We start from the raw sequence: 15230 nt of genomic DNA, 5'->3' as shown, positions 1-15230 counted from the left end.
TTTTCTATCTTCTCTATGTGCCTTTACTCATGTGCCCATGCCCCCCACACACAAAATAATATAATATAATAATTGGTTTTTTCCCTCCTCCCCTCTCTCTTTCCACCCTCCACCTTGCCCCCCCACTCCCAATTTACTCAGATCTTGTCTATTTTCCCTTCCTAGGCAGATCTATGTATATTTTTAATTAGAAGTTTATTCTCTTACAACTCTGAAGACTAGCCAGGCAGTGGTGGCACGTGCCTTTAATCCCAGCACTCCAGAGGCAGAGACAGGGGAATCTCTGTGTTAGAGGCCTGCCTGATCAACAGAGCTAGTTCCAGAACAGTCAGAACTACAAAGAGAAACACTGTTTCAAAAAATTAAGCTAAAACAAAAATGACAGTTCTGAAGAGTAGAAGTCCACAGTCAAAGAGTTGGTAAATCCATGCTTTTTCTCAAGGCTCTCAGAGATAAGTTGATGCTTGACTCATGCTGGATCTGACAACAGAGAAATTAGTCACTCTGCCAAGCTAAGAGAAGTAAGGATATAGGATACTGGGCATTGGCAATAATGGGAGCTACATTGGACTCCATCAGTAGTAACAGGGCAAGAGGGAAGGGTGGAGGAGCACAAGCAACAGAATCATGGTCATCCCTTGAGGTCCATTGTCAAACACGGGTGCTTTGTCTGAACACCAGTCCAAGAATGGAGCCATGTGAGGATTCTGAGTGCTTGTTGGAACACTCCAAGAGAACCAAACAGAGTCTTGTGACCTCAGTTTCTTCAAAACATGGAATTGCTCTTGGAATGTGTTTTCCTGCTCTTCCCAGGTATACCAGGTAAGAGCAAGTTTACTTCAGATTACTCATCACTGGTTGCTGGTGTTATTCAATTAAATATTTATAGTCCTCTATGAAGAAACACGTTTTTGCTTATCCTTTGTGATTGTATACAGCTAGAACTCATGAGTTTATTCACATGACCTTTTTTAACCTCAGAGTATACATTTCTGATGCTTTAAACAAAGTTGCATTGCATAAGACTTTAGTCCAACTTATTTATCACCTCCGTTCTCCCAGATCCCATCACCTCTACATCAGTGACAATGCTCAACCCAATACTGCTAAACTGCTAAACAACAATGAAACTCCAGATTGACACAGTGGTTTCAGTAGCTGCTCCCAGCTGTGCTCACCACCTGCTCAGGGGCAGAGGTAAAGGCAGCAAGAGAAATTTCCAACTTTCACCATAGCATGTAAACACTCAACAAATACTTCTTCCCTGTCACAAAGTGTCTGGATATTTTTAATGTGTGTGCCAAAAGCAACTCCCACTCATGGCTACATTTTTAAACATTTAGTTACACAGTGGGCTGATGTTCCCATGAAAATACTACTTTAAAGCTGGTAGAACTTGGATCTGAAATGTCCTTCAAAAAATCACATATTGAAGGCTAGTCCCCAGCTAGGGCGCTACTAAAAGGTATGGAAACTGTTAAGAGAAGGGGGATCGGAAGGAACAGGTCACTGAGCCATGTTTTTGAAGTCCATATTGGGACTTCTCCTCACTCTCCCTCCCTCTTCTCTCCTGACCACCATGAGGTGAAGAGTGTCCTCTACTGTTTGTTTCTACCAGGATGCACTCTGCTGCCTCAGGCCTGCAGCAGATGTTCTGCATCTCAAGATGATCTACCATCCTTTAAAGTTGTTTGTCTCAGGTGTTCTGTCACAGTGACCCAAAGCTGACTAACCCAAATGATCTTTGCTTCTAACAGCCTGGTTACAGGTGGCCACTATCATCCACTCAGCTCTCACTCTGGACTCTGCTGTTTGGACACAGAGGGACTTCTCCCAAACAGCAATGTTGTAAAAGTCATAATCTCAGAATCTACTGAAAAAAGTTCCAAATAAGAGAACTTTTCAGTGAGAGCAAACCGTCAATACTGAGTGTTAGTATCCAGGCATCTGAACTGGGCTGTCCTTGGGTTCTGACAGGATATGCCCTCAGCTGCAGCCACTAAGAGCACCACCTGTGTCTATTCTGTCTATTCACTATCTGCCCTTTTAAAAGGGCCCTGCCCACCTACCAGCCTCCTCTCTCTGTCTTTCTCTGTTTCTCTGTGTATGTCCCTCTCCCTCTCTCTCTTACTGCCCCTCCTTCCTCTCTCCTACTGCTTCTGTCCCTGGAGGCCAGTCTCCCCGTTGTAGGGAGAGATCATGTACCTGCAGCACTAACCATACCTGCTGGGCGTGGTTACAGGTAAGTGGGAGAAATCAGGGATAAAAGAGGATACAGGAGGGACTGACTATGCTCTCTTTCTTGGATTCCAATCGAGGTTCAGAGACCATAGAGCACTGACCCCGTCCTTGGCTTCTCATGTAAGTTACTTCTCTCTGTCTGAATAAATATCCAACTACATTTTCCCCGGCATCCTTGGCATGACTCATTTCCATTCTCACCCCCCTCCTGTTTACCTTTTTTATGATTCTTTTCCCTTAATTAAAAAAACCCTCTGCTTGAACCCTGTCACATGATATCTTTCTAGTGCTGCTCTTCTTAAAAATTACAACAATGAGTATAATTCCAGCAGTAGTGACTAGAAACCGAAAACAGCCTAGAAAAGAAGACATTATTAGGTTTCTGAATCAGAATGAAGGAAGACTAATTGGAGAAGCCTGAGGTTCACAGAGATTCTGCAGGGTATAGCACTGCCGAGATCCCACAAGAACCCGATGCTGTCCAAACCATCTCGAGTGGGAAAGGCTTGCCTCATCCCTAATCCTGGACTGTAATGAGCATCACCCAGCACCCTGCTCAGCCAGATGCAAATAAGCCTGCTTGTCTTGTCCTTGTTTGGTTTACGGTTTGGGCTCATCCAAGGAATTAGGAAAGGGGCAGGGGACAACGATGACAATCCTGGTGTGTCTGAGCAACAAGATAGGAAAAGAGGAAGGTAAGAAACATAGGAGAGAGAGGCTCTGTGGTGGGTGGAAATTGATGAGCTATGGGGAGGGGAAGGGGGTAGTGGGGATTAAAGGTACAAGAGGGTGCTCTGTAGACCACTGAGCTCTACATCATACTCAGCCCCCCACCCCCAGCCTTCCAATCCTGTGGCCTTACACTTGTGTCCACACCTAGAGCCACTGGGAAGGGTGCTCTGGAAAAGTGACGGTAATTGTTGGAAAAGGTCCTGTCATAGGCTGAGGGGGAGTGGTTTCGTAAGTGACTGGTGGGAGTCTGGTCCTATGTGACAATGGAGAAACACTCTGCTTTCCATGGAGGTGCCATCTTCTGGGATCCACCTTTTATTTGGAGCCTGGGAGCCTGAGATCATCTAGGTCATTGAAAAGGAAGACTGAGAGCATGGTTCAGATGGGGTAAGGGATCTCCGGATTTGGTCTGGCTTTGCCGTATGGCAGAATTGGGTGACATCAGAGCATGAGTGTTCCTGCTAGTCTTGTGGACTGGAGCCTAGCATAATCATCATCGGAGAGCTTTATCTAGCAACTGATGGGAGCAGATAGAGAGACCCACAGCCAAACATTAGGCTCTGTACAGAACTAGCTAGGACAAGCTTACTCCTACCTTTCTCACTGGTGGAGACTCCAGAAGGAATGTAATCCCCAGAGTAAGATGGGTTCTTTTAAACTATTGTCAGGGGTAACTTGCCACAGCATGCAGAAGAATCCTCTCCTTTTCATGCCCTCATCCAGTGGAACAGTGCCCTTGTCTTCAGTGGGCTCTGGCCAATTGAAATGCAACCGCCAGAGTGACCCTGAAAGAGGGCCAGTCATTGAAGCTGCACAGTACATATTTGCACCTACAGTGATAGGATCCAAAGAAAGGTGAGCATGGAATAGATGCCCTGTGTGTGTTTGCCCCTCGGGTAGACTTTCAGTAGTGAAATCCTGCCATCATTAGTCCAGTGTGTATGAACTGCTGGCAACAAGAGTCAGCAACTAAGCCCTCCCTCCTTCTCAGTCAGAGGCAGCAGACTACAGTTCAAAAGCCAGCTGCTCAGAAACCATCATGCTAGTCTGGGGACCTCCAGTCCTGATTATCCTAATGACCCTCTCTCGACAATGAGACCCTTTTAAAATACTTTGCATGCCCAGCTTATAGTCTGTAGAGCAGGGGTAATTGTGCCTTTTCTCCAGGGCTGCTGCAAAAACCAGTGGCCTCAAGTCTCAGCTAATTTTCACATTGTTTATCAGCAGCCAGCAGCCTAGGCAGAGCCCTGAAGGAGGAGCCAGATGTCTACAAAGTAGGCAATGGAACAAGACCACTGTTACATGTTTCCAGTAGCATGTGTTCCACATGCAGCAACAGAGATGAAAGCAGAAAAGCAAGAGTGTTCTAGAAAAGACAGAACCTAAGTTACAGCAGTTCTGTGATGTACCTCCACAGTGTGTTCCTTCAGTATTTACAAAACGTTTAGTTGAGTGTACATGTCTTCAGAGAGAAGTGTAGACAGAAGCCCATAATGCGGCACTAATAAAAATGAAGTCATTTGGATGGACAGAGGACTTGATCTCAGTGTCTGGCTAGACATCCTGCTGTCACTCCAAGTGACCCTGGAAAGCCTGTGCTCAGCCCTACAGCCCCAGGAGCTCTGACAGGAATTTCCTGCTTATACCGTCCTCAGAACTGTTAGAGCCCATTGGCCATCACTCCAGAATGTTGTTTATAATGAAAACTGGAACCTTTCACATGACCCAACAGACACCAAGATGATTGTCTCCTTGGGCAAATGTCACACCAGGATGAGAGCATGAGTTATGGGGCAGAAGGGAGCAGCAAATGTGCTATAAATTGGCCCTAATCTGACATCACCAAATTCCTAGTTCTAAGGCACATGCCATTTATGCTCAATCACTTAGCCTCTCACAGTTTCTTGCTTTCTTCTCTCACATCTGTGACCTGCACCTTCCAAGCTTCATTCCCACACCAGTCTCCCCTCTATTCTTTCAGAACCAACTTCATGCAGCCATACACTCCAAAAAGACCAATCAATCCCACTCCACAGGTGCTAATGTGCCTCTCATAAGTATTCTATAGCTATAGGGTAAGAGAAAACCCACACTGGCATATCCCAAAGGAAATGCCATTCTGCCACTAGGGAAGGACCAGGAAAAGAAAAAAGAGTTCTGTAAAATATCACCACTTATAGTAGGTCTGGTTTGCACACATGAGTTGCTTTTATTGTGCATAGATTCAAGCATGGGGCTTAATGGCTTCTGTAGTGTGTTCTGACATCTGTCACAGACCCTGTTACTGGCTTCTGAGACATTTGTTCATTGTGTCCCTAGACTTATCAGCACTGCCATCCAACTCCATCATATGACATGGCCCCTGCTTGGCAGCAGAGAAACACTGCAAAGGCTAGAAAGAGACATTACAGGAAAACATTCCCCCAGTCGGGAATGTTTGCTTCACCTGAGAAAATAGCACAGGCATCGTGTAAAAAGGGACTTCTCAGAAACAGCATAGCAGCCACACAGAGCTTGTTGTGGAGTCAGTCATAACTGCTCGCCTTCAGCAGGACCCTGGAGGCAGGCAGCGGAGAGAAAAACTTGACACTGGCAAGGAAACAGATCCCAGCATGCACTGGTGTGTGGCTGCTGCCAATATGGAAGCTGTTAATGGGAGAACAGAAGCAGGGCACCTTGTAGAATTGACTGGCTGGCTTTTTCTGCCTGGTTCTAATTTAGAAGTGACGTCCGGCAGGTTACCGAACCTGTCAGTTATGAATCAAGTTCTGGCCACTTGGGGATGACTATCACAGACACTATGTGATGTCTTAATTGGCTACTAGAATGCTGAGGTTTAGATAGGGTTTAAGAGTGTCCCCCAAGGGTTCATGCATCGAACTTAGCCTTCTACAGATCAAAGTTGAGAAGTGGGGCCATTGATTGGTAGAGTCTGGGGAGGACACTGGGTAAATGGATGAAGGGTAGACCCTTGGCAATGATCAAGTAACTCCATCTGTGGCTTCTTCTCTGGGAAGGGGTCTGTAATTTCTATGCTTTCTTATCATCTGTCCTGAGGCATTTACTGGTGCTTCAGCTGTGTTGTTGACGTTGTAACTCTCAATTTGTGGTCTAGATAAACCTTTCTGTTTATAAAGTCACCCTGCCTCTGGCATGTGTTTCATCAAAAATAAGTGACTGCATATAGATGACAGTCATGTATACTTCCTCCAAACTTACTTATAGGATGGCCCCCTAAGTTGGTGACTAGAGACAGTAGGTTAGTTTCTTGAGAAGAGATCCATAAATTATGAATTAGAGCTCTTTAAAATAAAATCTAAGGTTAGACCATTTAAATATTCGGTGTCTCTGGCAAGTTCACCAAGCTGATTCTGGCTGCCCCCCACATCACCCAATAGGAAAAAAGTGCGTTGTTAGGGAAGGGGTGAATGCTGCCCCCACAATGCATGCCTGCACCACAATCTCCAGAAATGTGACATGATTTTATTTGGAAAAGAAGTCTTTGCAGACACAGTAGTGTAAGACTGTCAATATAACATAACCCCAGGTTGCCCTGGAGACCTCTTCATCCTCCAGCAGAGTCCTTCAATGAGGCAGAAGAGATGGCCATGAGAGAAAAAGCCCAAGAAGATGGAAGCATTGCCTAGAGTGAGGCTGCCACAAGCTCCAAGTGCCAAGAGCCACCAGGGTCTGGAGGAAACTAGGCAGACTCTACAACAGAGCCTCCCAGTGACCCGGCTCTGCTAACAGTTTTCCTTTTGGATTTCAGGGTCCCAGAGCTGTGACAGAACAAATGTGAGTCACTGAAGGACATCATTAGCACAGAAAATAATCTCCAGAATTGACAAGTGGGGTTATATGAGATGGAAGAGTTCTACACAGCCAATGAAACCACAAAGTAGAAAGATCATCTACAGAGTAGGAGAAAACCTCTGAAAACTACATCTGACAGAGCATTAGTAACCACATCTATATTTTTTAAACTTCAAAAATAAAATACAAAATAATTGGTCCAATCAACCGATGAGCTAATGAATTGAATTGTCAAGAGGATAGCAAGTATTTGAAAAGGTGTTCCACTTCCTTAGCAACAACAGAAATGCTTTGAAATGTCAATCAGAATGACTAGCATTTAGAAAACCAACAATGGTTTGGCAAGGATGGGGGTAAGAAGAAACCATATACACTTCTATCATTGTTTTAAATGTTTCGTTTTTTTTTCAATTTTCTTATATTTTGGTCATATTTGTTCCCTTCCCCCATCTCTTCCCAGATTCCATCTGCCTCCTCTTCTTTAAAGACCCCTGAGCCTTGGGGAGAGGACATTGATGAAGAACCCCATTTAAAGCATCAACTCTCACTCTATACATTATCCACTTGGGGGCCTCTGCATTAATCACCATCACCTGCAAGAAGCTTGTCCAGTGATGATTTGATAATGAACTGATCTGTGGGTGTAGCAATATGTTTTTATGAATCATTTCATCTCTGTGTTTATTTAGAAGAATAATTGCAGTAGTTTTCCCCTAGCACCCATGACCTACATAGTCTCAGGTTCCTTGACTCATTAACAGTGTCAGGTTTCATCTCATGGCATGGGTCTTAAATTCAGCCAAGAGGTGGCTGGTTACTCCCAAGAGATTTATCACTCTGCACAAAATGCAACTCCAAATAGATCAAAGAACTCAACAAAAGACATGATATACTCATTCTGATAGAATAAAATGTGGGGAATAGGCTTGAACTCATTGGCACAGGGAAGGATTTTCTGAACAGGACACCAACAGTATTTGCATTGAGACCAATAATAAGTGGGACCTCTTGCAACTAAAAAGCTTCTGTATAGCAAAGGACACCAACATCCAAGGAAAGAGACAGCCTACAGAATAAGAAAAAATTACTAAGTATACATCTGATAGATTGTTAGTATCTAAAATACACAAAGAAACATCAAGAAAACAAATAATCCAATCAAAAAGTAGAATGTAGAACTGAACAGAGTTCCCATAAGATGAAACACAAATGGTTAATAAACATTTAATAAAGTTCAATATCCTTAGCTATCAGGGAAATCATTTAAATTTGAAATTTTATCTTACCCCAGTCAGAATGACCAAGATCAATCAAATAAATGACAGCACATGCTGGAAGGTCACAGGGAACTTATCCATTACTGGTGGGAGTGTGAATTAGTACACAGTCACTATAGAAATCAGTGTGATGTTTCCTCAAAAAGCTGAAAATAGATCTACCACAAGATTCAGATACACTCCTCTTGGGAACATGCCCAAAGGACTCTACATCTTACTACAGAGACACTTGTTCATCCATGTTGATTGCTACTATATTCATAAAAGTCAGAAAATAGAAACAGCTTAGATGTCTCCATCAATTGATAAATGGAAAATGAAAATGTGGTACATTTACACTGTGGACTATTATCCAGCCCTAAAGAAGAATGAAATTTTCAGGTAAATGGATGGAGCTAGAGGAAGCAATTACCCTCACTTTTAGTAGGGATATAAAATGTACAGCAGCTACTGTGGAAATCAACTAGTATGAAAGATTTTCACAAAACTAAAAAAATGATTAGTAGAGAGAGTCTGGGATGCTCACAAAAGAAACAATAAATGAGATGCTGAATATATCAACTACCTAGATGTATGGATCCAAACATTTGCTGGGTCCATGTGAGTAAGGTTCAGATATTTATTTGAAAAAAGAAAGAGAGTAGGACAAGCCTCTTGGCAAGCACATTCCCTGCGAGAACTGACGCACATGTGGGCATCAGCCAGTAACATGTGAGGTGGGACTGAAGGAGGATGATCCAGGCACTAGAAATACACATGATCCCTGCATTGGTACCCTCCGTTCAGGGAACCAGAGTAGCATGTGCTCCAAGATGAGATGGGAGAGCAGGTGATGAAGCTGTAATGGTACCCTGGGGCCTATGACAGGGACGCTGTAGATCACAGCAAAGACAAGGCCTTATCTGAGGGATGATGAGGAACAACCAATGGGTCTCAACATGGGATAAATACAATGTAATTCACATTATGAGCAGGCTGAAGAGAGCTAGGGGATGAATTTGGAGGGTATATCTCTATCCATGTAAGATCTGACCATGGCCATGACCCAGGTGATGTGGCAATGGAGAGAACTCTGCATGAGGGATGGGTAAAAAAATGATGCTCCTTTCTCCAGACTGAACAACCCAGTGATGCTTTGTGCCAGTAGGGAATAATGAGTAACAGAAACAGATGACAGAAGACAGGAACCACAGGAACAGGGTAGGTATCGCTTCACTAATGCAGTCCCAATCTCAAGATTCTACTTTGATATCTTTACAAACTCTCAAAAATCTCCAAACAGACCGATTGTTTTGCTCATCAAGCCTCATTTCCAGCTTTCTTTCATTTCAAGAGTATCACCAGCTGTTATCTTAATCAGATCAAGAGTTTTTATTCCCAGAAATAAGACCATCAAGTCCGCAAGGCACCTTCTTCAGCTTGAAAGCAGATATAAATTAATTTTCTGAATCCTACACCCACTGCCAACTTTAGTGTCAGGATCAGAATAAACACAGACTTCTTTTTATTTTAAACAACAAAAATACCCTTGGAAACCTTACCCCGGAAACTGAATTCCAACCTGGTAAAGACCACAGCCCTCTGAGATGAGCATGGCCACCACCACTCCACTAAGCCTTCTAAATTCAACCTTGATTAAATAATGGGAAACACTTGAATACAATGAGCCCATACATATGTCAACAGCCAAAGAACTTTTGCCCTTGGTGCCTCCTGCCACATGGCAAGCTTCCCTCCTACACAGTGATTAGTTCGGTGTAGCTCCAACTTATAGCCACATTCCAACAGAAACATTTTAATCCTGCTCATTGTAGCCAGAAAAGGACAGAGCATGCTAAAATGGTTACTAACCAATTTACATAATCAAAAGGAATTGTACTGTATTGGCCGACATATTAGTCATGGGATTAAAATCTATCCTCTCCTGAACAGGCTAACCCTCTTACAGATAGCCCAAAGTAATCAAGTTAGCTTCACAGTAAATTTTAGTAAGCCCATCACTCGTGTAAAGGAATTTCAGAAAAGGAAAGATCAAACAGTTCTTCAAACCCTTCATGCAGATGAAACACTGGGCAGAATAAATGTCTTACAAAGCACTTATATAATTGATTTAAGCTAAAATACCCTAATAGAGATACATTTGCCTTCACGAATGGATTTGTACTATAAAGCCTTCCACCATGGAAACAAATCTCAGTGCTTTTTTTTTGTTTGTTTGTTTTTGTTTTTTTTGCTTTTTTTTTTTTTTGAAGAACATGACAGCAGCAATAAAGGGCATAGGAAAGCATCTCTTCAGGCAGTTTCCTTCTATCAGTTTTATGTGAAAACCTTTAGAGAGGTGCTGTTGAAGCCCATAGTGACCAGACAGCGTGGCCGATTATTCTGTGACTGTCTACCGAGTGCAGCTCCCTTCTGAGCAGCCATAGTGTCCGGACGAGCAGAGTCAGCTGGCGCTTCCCTGGGCTCCTGTATGGCTTTGCTGTACTCTCATCCAGTCCGCCTTGGAATACCCAACTTCGTTGTATGTGTGTTATTTTACAAAGCCACAGCCACAGCTAAGGCCCCAGGAATGTTCCATTGGTTTTCACACAGATTTAAGTTCTCATTCGGATATCTCCAAACCATTCTGGGTCTTTCCTGTATGTTGATCATTGAGTCACTGCGCAATCCAGACTCACAGCATAAAAGGGTGATAGTAAGTGTGCCTTTCCATATATCCAAGTTACTGATTTTAAAAGTACATAAGGATACAAGCCTCCGGTAGAACATGTGACAGCATCACCACCCACTGCTCATTGCCAATGTGTCCTTGCATCTATCCCATAGACTCCCAAAGGCCTACCTGAAGGAGAGCACACACACCCAAACTCAAGCAGGCTCCATAATTTGGAGCCTTGCAGTGATTGACAAGAAGAGAACAATATTCCTGTTATTACACCATCTAACATATGTTCCCATGATGCTGCCTCTCTGTCACGTAGCCAGTAGAGATCAACCCTTCTACCCAAAGTGGCAACAAAATGTTTTGTGCTTTTGGAAAATATTGGTATGATGGTTCATTGTATGTGTAAACTTCTATGTTCCCGTAGATAGTCAGGTTGGGAAGCAGTAGTTCTGGATAAAATGTGTATATTAATCAATGGACTTCAAGTAAAATGAATTGTCTTCCATAATGTCCATAAGCTTCATAAGCTTCATTCAATCCGTTTAAGACCTGAATAGAAGAAAAAAACCGATGCCACAGCCAAGCAATGGGTAATCCTGGCAGCAGAAGGCCTATACATGAACTGCCCACTATGACACCACCAACCCCATCATCACAACGGCAAATTCTTTAAAATCTCTCTTTCTCCCTCTCTTCTCTCTCTATCTTATAACATATGTAATTATGTGACATAATATAGCAATAACAAAAATCAAATCAAGCCAGGCGTGGTGGCATAAAATCTTAGCATCTGGGAGGCAGAGGCAGGGGAATTTCTGTGAGTTTAAGGTCAGCCAGTGCCTCACAGTGAGACCCTGTTTACAAAAAGAAACAACGAAAAGAAGATATACAAAAATTAACCACAAATAACAATAAAAACATTAGCAATGGTCTCATCATTTGTAAGTATCAGAGTATAGTACCTAATCCGAGGCAGGGCATCACTAGGTGGTATCATCTTAGGAGACCACGGCTGTCTATGTAGGCTACTGTTGACCCAGATGTTATGATATATGACCCCTAACAGATGTTTGGTTCTGTTTCTCTAGATAACCCCAATAAAAAATTGTTTAATATTTCACACAATACCCACAGTTCCTTACATTGACCACTAGTGATAGCATAATAACCCCTCAGCTCCCTTTAAGTGAGTTGGGTCCACATCTCTTTAGATGTCTCCATAACATTCCGTGTTAATGTTTGTCCTTGAAATCTTGCATGAGTGGAATACAGGTATTTGACCTCTAGACCATAAGCCTTCTGAGCCACAAGTGATATGTACAGATATTTCTCCACGCAGACCTTCTGAGAATAAATGACACCTAGGGGAACTGTGAGTCAGATTCATCGGCAAAAACATTACACCCTGGACTCAAAGGTCCCTCAGTACAAATGAGAAAGGAGAGAGAGAGAGAGAACTTGCAATGAGCAAGAAGGCCTTGTACTCACAGCACTTGTGTGGAAGAAAATACATAGTCCAACAAGATACCACCCTAAAGTAACAAACCATAACAGCTGTAGAAACACAGAACGACAGGTAATGCTTTGGGGCTCTGCCAAGTTAGCTCCATGTTTCAGTTGCTATAGCATTAGGAGACAGACAAATAGAGGCAATAAAAAAACAGCCATAATCTAAAAAGCTATTTTTAACTAATGGTTCAAAGTCTTCCCACAAGAACCTCCACTAAGACAATCAACAACTGTTGCTTATGCAGAAGAGAATCACAGAGCCTGCCTGAGGGACGAGGCAATCTGAAGAAAATCAGGTGAAATATACACTCAGAGAAATAAAAAATGGACTCCATTCATCCTCAAGGGATAGAAGAACAAATGAGAATTCTAGATTCTAAATTCACAACAAAGGAATTCTTTATTCACTGTGATATTTCCCTCTTCTGGTCAATGCTCTCTCCTTTGGGAAAACTCCAATGGAAGCCCATTGGGTTATTGATAAACTGTTGTTTGACACACACAGCAAGGCATAGCAAGCCTGACAAATCAGTTGGCAGACACTTATATCATCAAGACATGAAGGTACTGGCATGCCTTTCAGGAGAACAAGCCTGTGTTGACACCTCAGTGAAGATATTCCTTGAGCAAATCTCTCCCTCTGCACACTCTACTGATGACTAACTACTCCCTATTGATGACTAAACACTCCCTACTGATGACTGACCATCTGTCGTGAAGCCTGATTCAGAGCACAGGGTTTAGAGTGAACATGCTCATGGAGTCGCCATTTCCCAAGAGTAAACATGGATTCCCTAAAGTTCCTCCAAATACCCCCCACTTTGGATGATTGGCTGTCATAGAACTAATTGTACCCTTTGAGCCATATGTTGAAGTCCTAACCCCCACTATATAAAAAATTGACAGTACTTAAAAACTAAGCTTTACAAGGGGCAGAATTTAGCTAAACAGGGATGATGACATGTGTCAGAACAAAGTCCAAAATGGAACCATAGGAGAATTCTGCGTGCTTGAGAAATTTATGACCTCAGTTTCTTCAAAACACAGACTTTCTTGGAATGTGTTTTTGTGCTCATCCCAGGTGTAGCAGGTAGGAGTGAGTTTACCTCAGCTGCTCATATTTATATGTGTGGTGTTTGAAAGAAAATGGCCCTCAAAGGGAATGACATAATTAGGAGGTGTGGTCTTGTTAGAGTAAGTGTGGTCTTGGTGTATGAAGTGTGTCACTGTGGAGGCGGGCTTTGAGGTCTCATATAAGCTCAAGTCACACCCAGTAAGACAGACTACTTCCTGTTGCCTGCAAGTCAAGAAGTGGACTCTCTGCTCCTGCTCCAGCGCCATGTCTGCCTACACACCACCACGTCCATCATGATGGTAACAGACTAAACATCTGGAAGTGTAAGTCACACAATTAAATGTTTTTCCTTTTTAAGAGTTGCTGTGGTCATGGTGTTTCTTCACAGCAATAGAAACCCTAAGACAAGTTGGTACCAGGGACTGGGGTATGGTTGTTATAGGCCTTAGAAAGAGATACTGACATTTCTGAGGTTAGAATTTGAAACTTAGGATAAGTTCTACTACATCAAGTTTCCTACTGTATTGAACAAATTCCACTACTGCAGGGTTTTTGCTGTATCGTGAGTCATACTCTACATGCTTCGCTACCATCCCATGAGCCACTGTAGACGGCAGCCTTGCTCACTCACTGGTGAAGTCACTTGATCCTGTCCCACCACTGTGAGGACTCTTGAGGCTCCCAGAGGAATTAAACTTCTGAAAAAACAGTAGTAGCAACCCACATCCCACATAGGACAAGGACAGTAAAATGGCTTTGCTAAGAGGCACAAAGTGGCATTCGCAGATATCACTAGTGTAGTACTCCCTCTTCAAGGTCAGTGATAGAGAATGGAGAATGATGGAGAATGGCATCACCCTATGCCACTTGACCTTCCTGACACACAGCCCAGCCAGCTGATAACCACACCTCCTAATAGCAGACACTACATAGGATGACTGAACTCCCATTTTATGATCCACAAGCATTTGTCAGAACCTTGACAATACAGAAGACTGGTGTCAGCCTACTAGGAACACCATCGTTTCTTTTACTTGGGACTGGAGAGACAATATGGGTCAGTAATGCCCCTCCTCGTGGCCTCAGTGGTAACACTATGGCCTCCATCAAGAAACCCAGAGGACCTCATGTGGTCAACTGGGGCCACAGGGCAGTGATGAGAAAATACGAGACAAATGACAGAAAGAGCTCAAATACCAAGAAATCCTCAAAATACTCCAGGTCTATTTGAAGAGCCAAGAACCTACAGGGAAAAACTGGAAGTCCTGTTGCTTTTCAGATGAAGAAAATATTGTTTCAATTTACACCTGCACACTGAGGAGAGCTGGATGCTACAGTTCCCACTTTGAGACATTTTTTTTCTATGAAGATGCCTGATTGCAGTTTTCATTCAACGTAACTACTAAATTGCAGAAGGATGTAACCATCACTGCCCACTTACAAGTTCTCAGGTGTAGAATGCATAGTTCACTCTCAGGATGAGAATCTGGAGAGTGTGACACATAATGACTAGGTGCCAACAGCAGGGACAACTTTTCTACACCTTTCACCAGTCCTAGCCACTTACAGATGTGCTGTAAGGCATCAGAGGTGTGTGTGTGTGTGTGTGTGTGTGTGTGTGTATGCACGCGTGTGTGGACAGGTGTACAATTTATACTGAAAAGAATCTAGGATAAAATATACTGTGCTGGAAAACTGTAACCTTTTGGCACTTCTATATAAAACTAATGAAAAATTACTTCTGTCCAGATATTTAAAGCCTTAATTTAATTTACAAAAAATTAATGAACAAGTAAAAGAACAGCATAAACACTTGGAATTATTACCAAGAACACGCTGTACTTATCAACTTGTGCAGAAAGACCAGTTTCCTTGAAACAACTCATTAAACTTGAAAACTGGACTTTCAACCCATCGT

General features: G+C 42.9%; 1 long non-coding RNA gene across 1 annotated transcript; it reads left to right on the top strand.

Moving 5' to 3' along the window:
* The first annotated feature begins 2125 nt into the window (after positions 1–2125).
* On the top strand, positions 2126–7551 carry LOC110343659. Its single transcript, XR_002385964.2, has 3 exons — positions 2126–2242; positions 6743–7139; positions 7247–7551. It is a non-coding gene; the product is annotated as an uncharacterized LOC110343659 (long non-coding RNA).
* Positions 7552–15230: the final 7679 nt, after the last annotated feature.

The sequence above is a fragment of the Mesocricetus auratus genome, unplaced genomic scaffold (genome assembly GCF_017639785.1).
Source record: "Mesocricetus auratus isolate SY011 unplaced genomic scaffold, BCM_Maur_2.0 Super-Scaffold_100015, whole genome shotgun sequence".
NCBI classification, from domain to species: Eukaryota; Metazoa; Chordata; class Mammalia; order Rodentia; family Cricetidae; genus Mesocricetus; species Mesocricetus auratus.
This window is presented reverse-complemented; position numbering and strand designations above follow the sequence as displayed.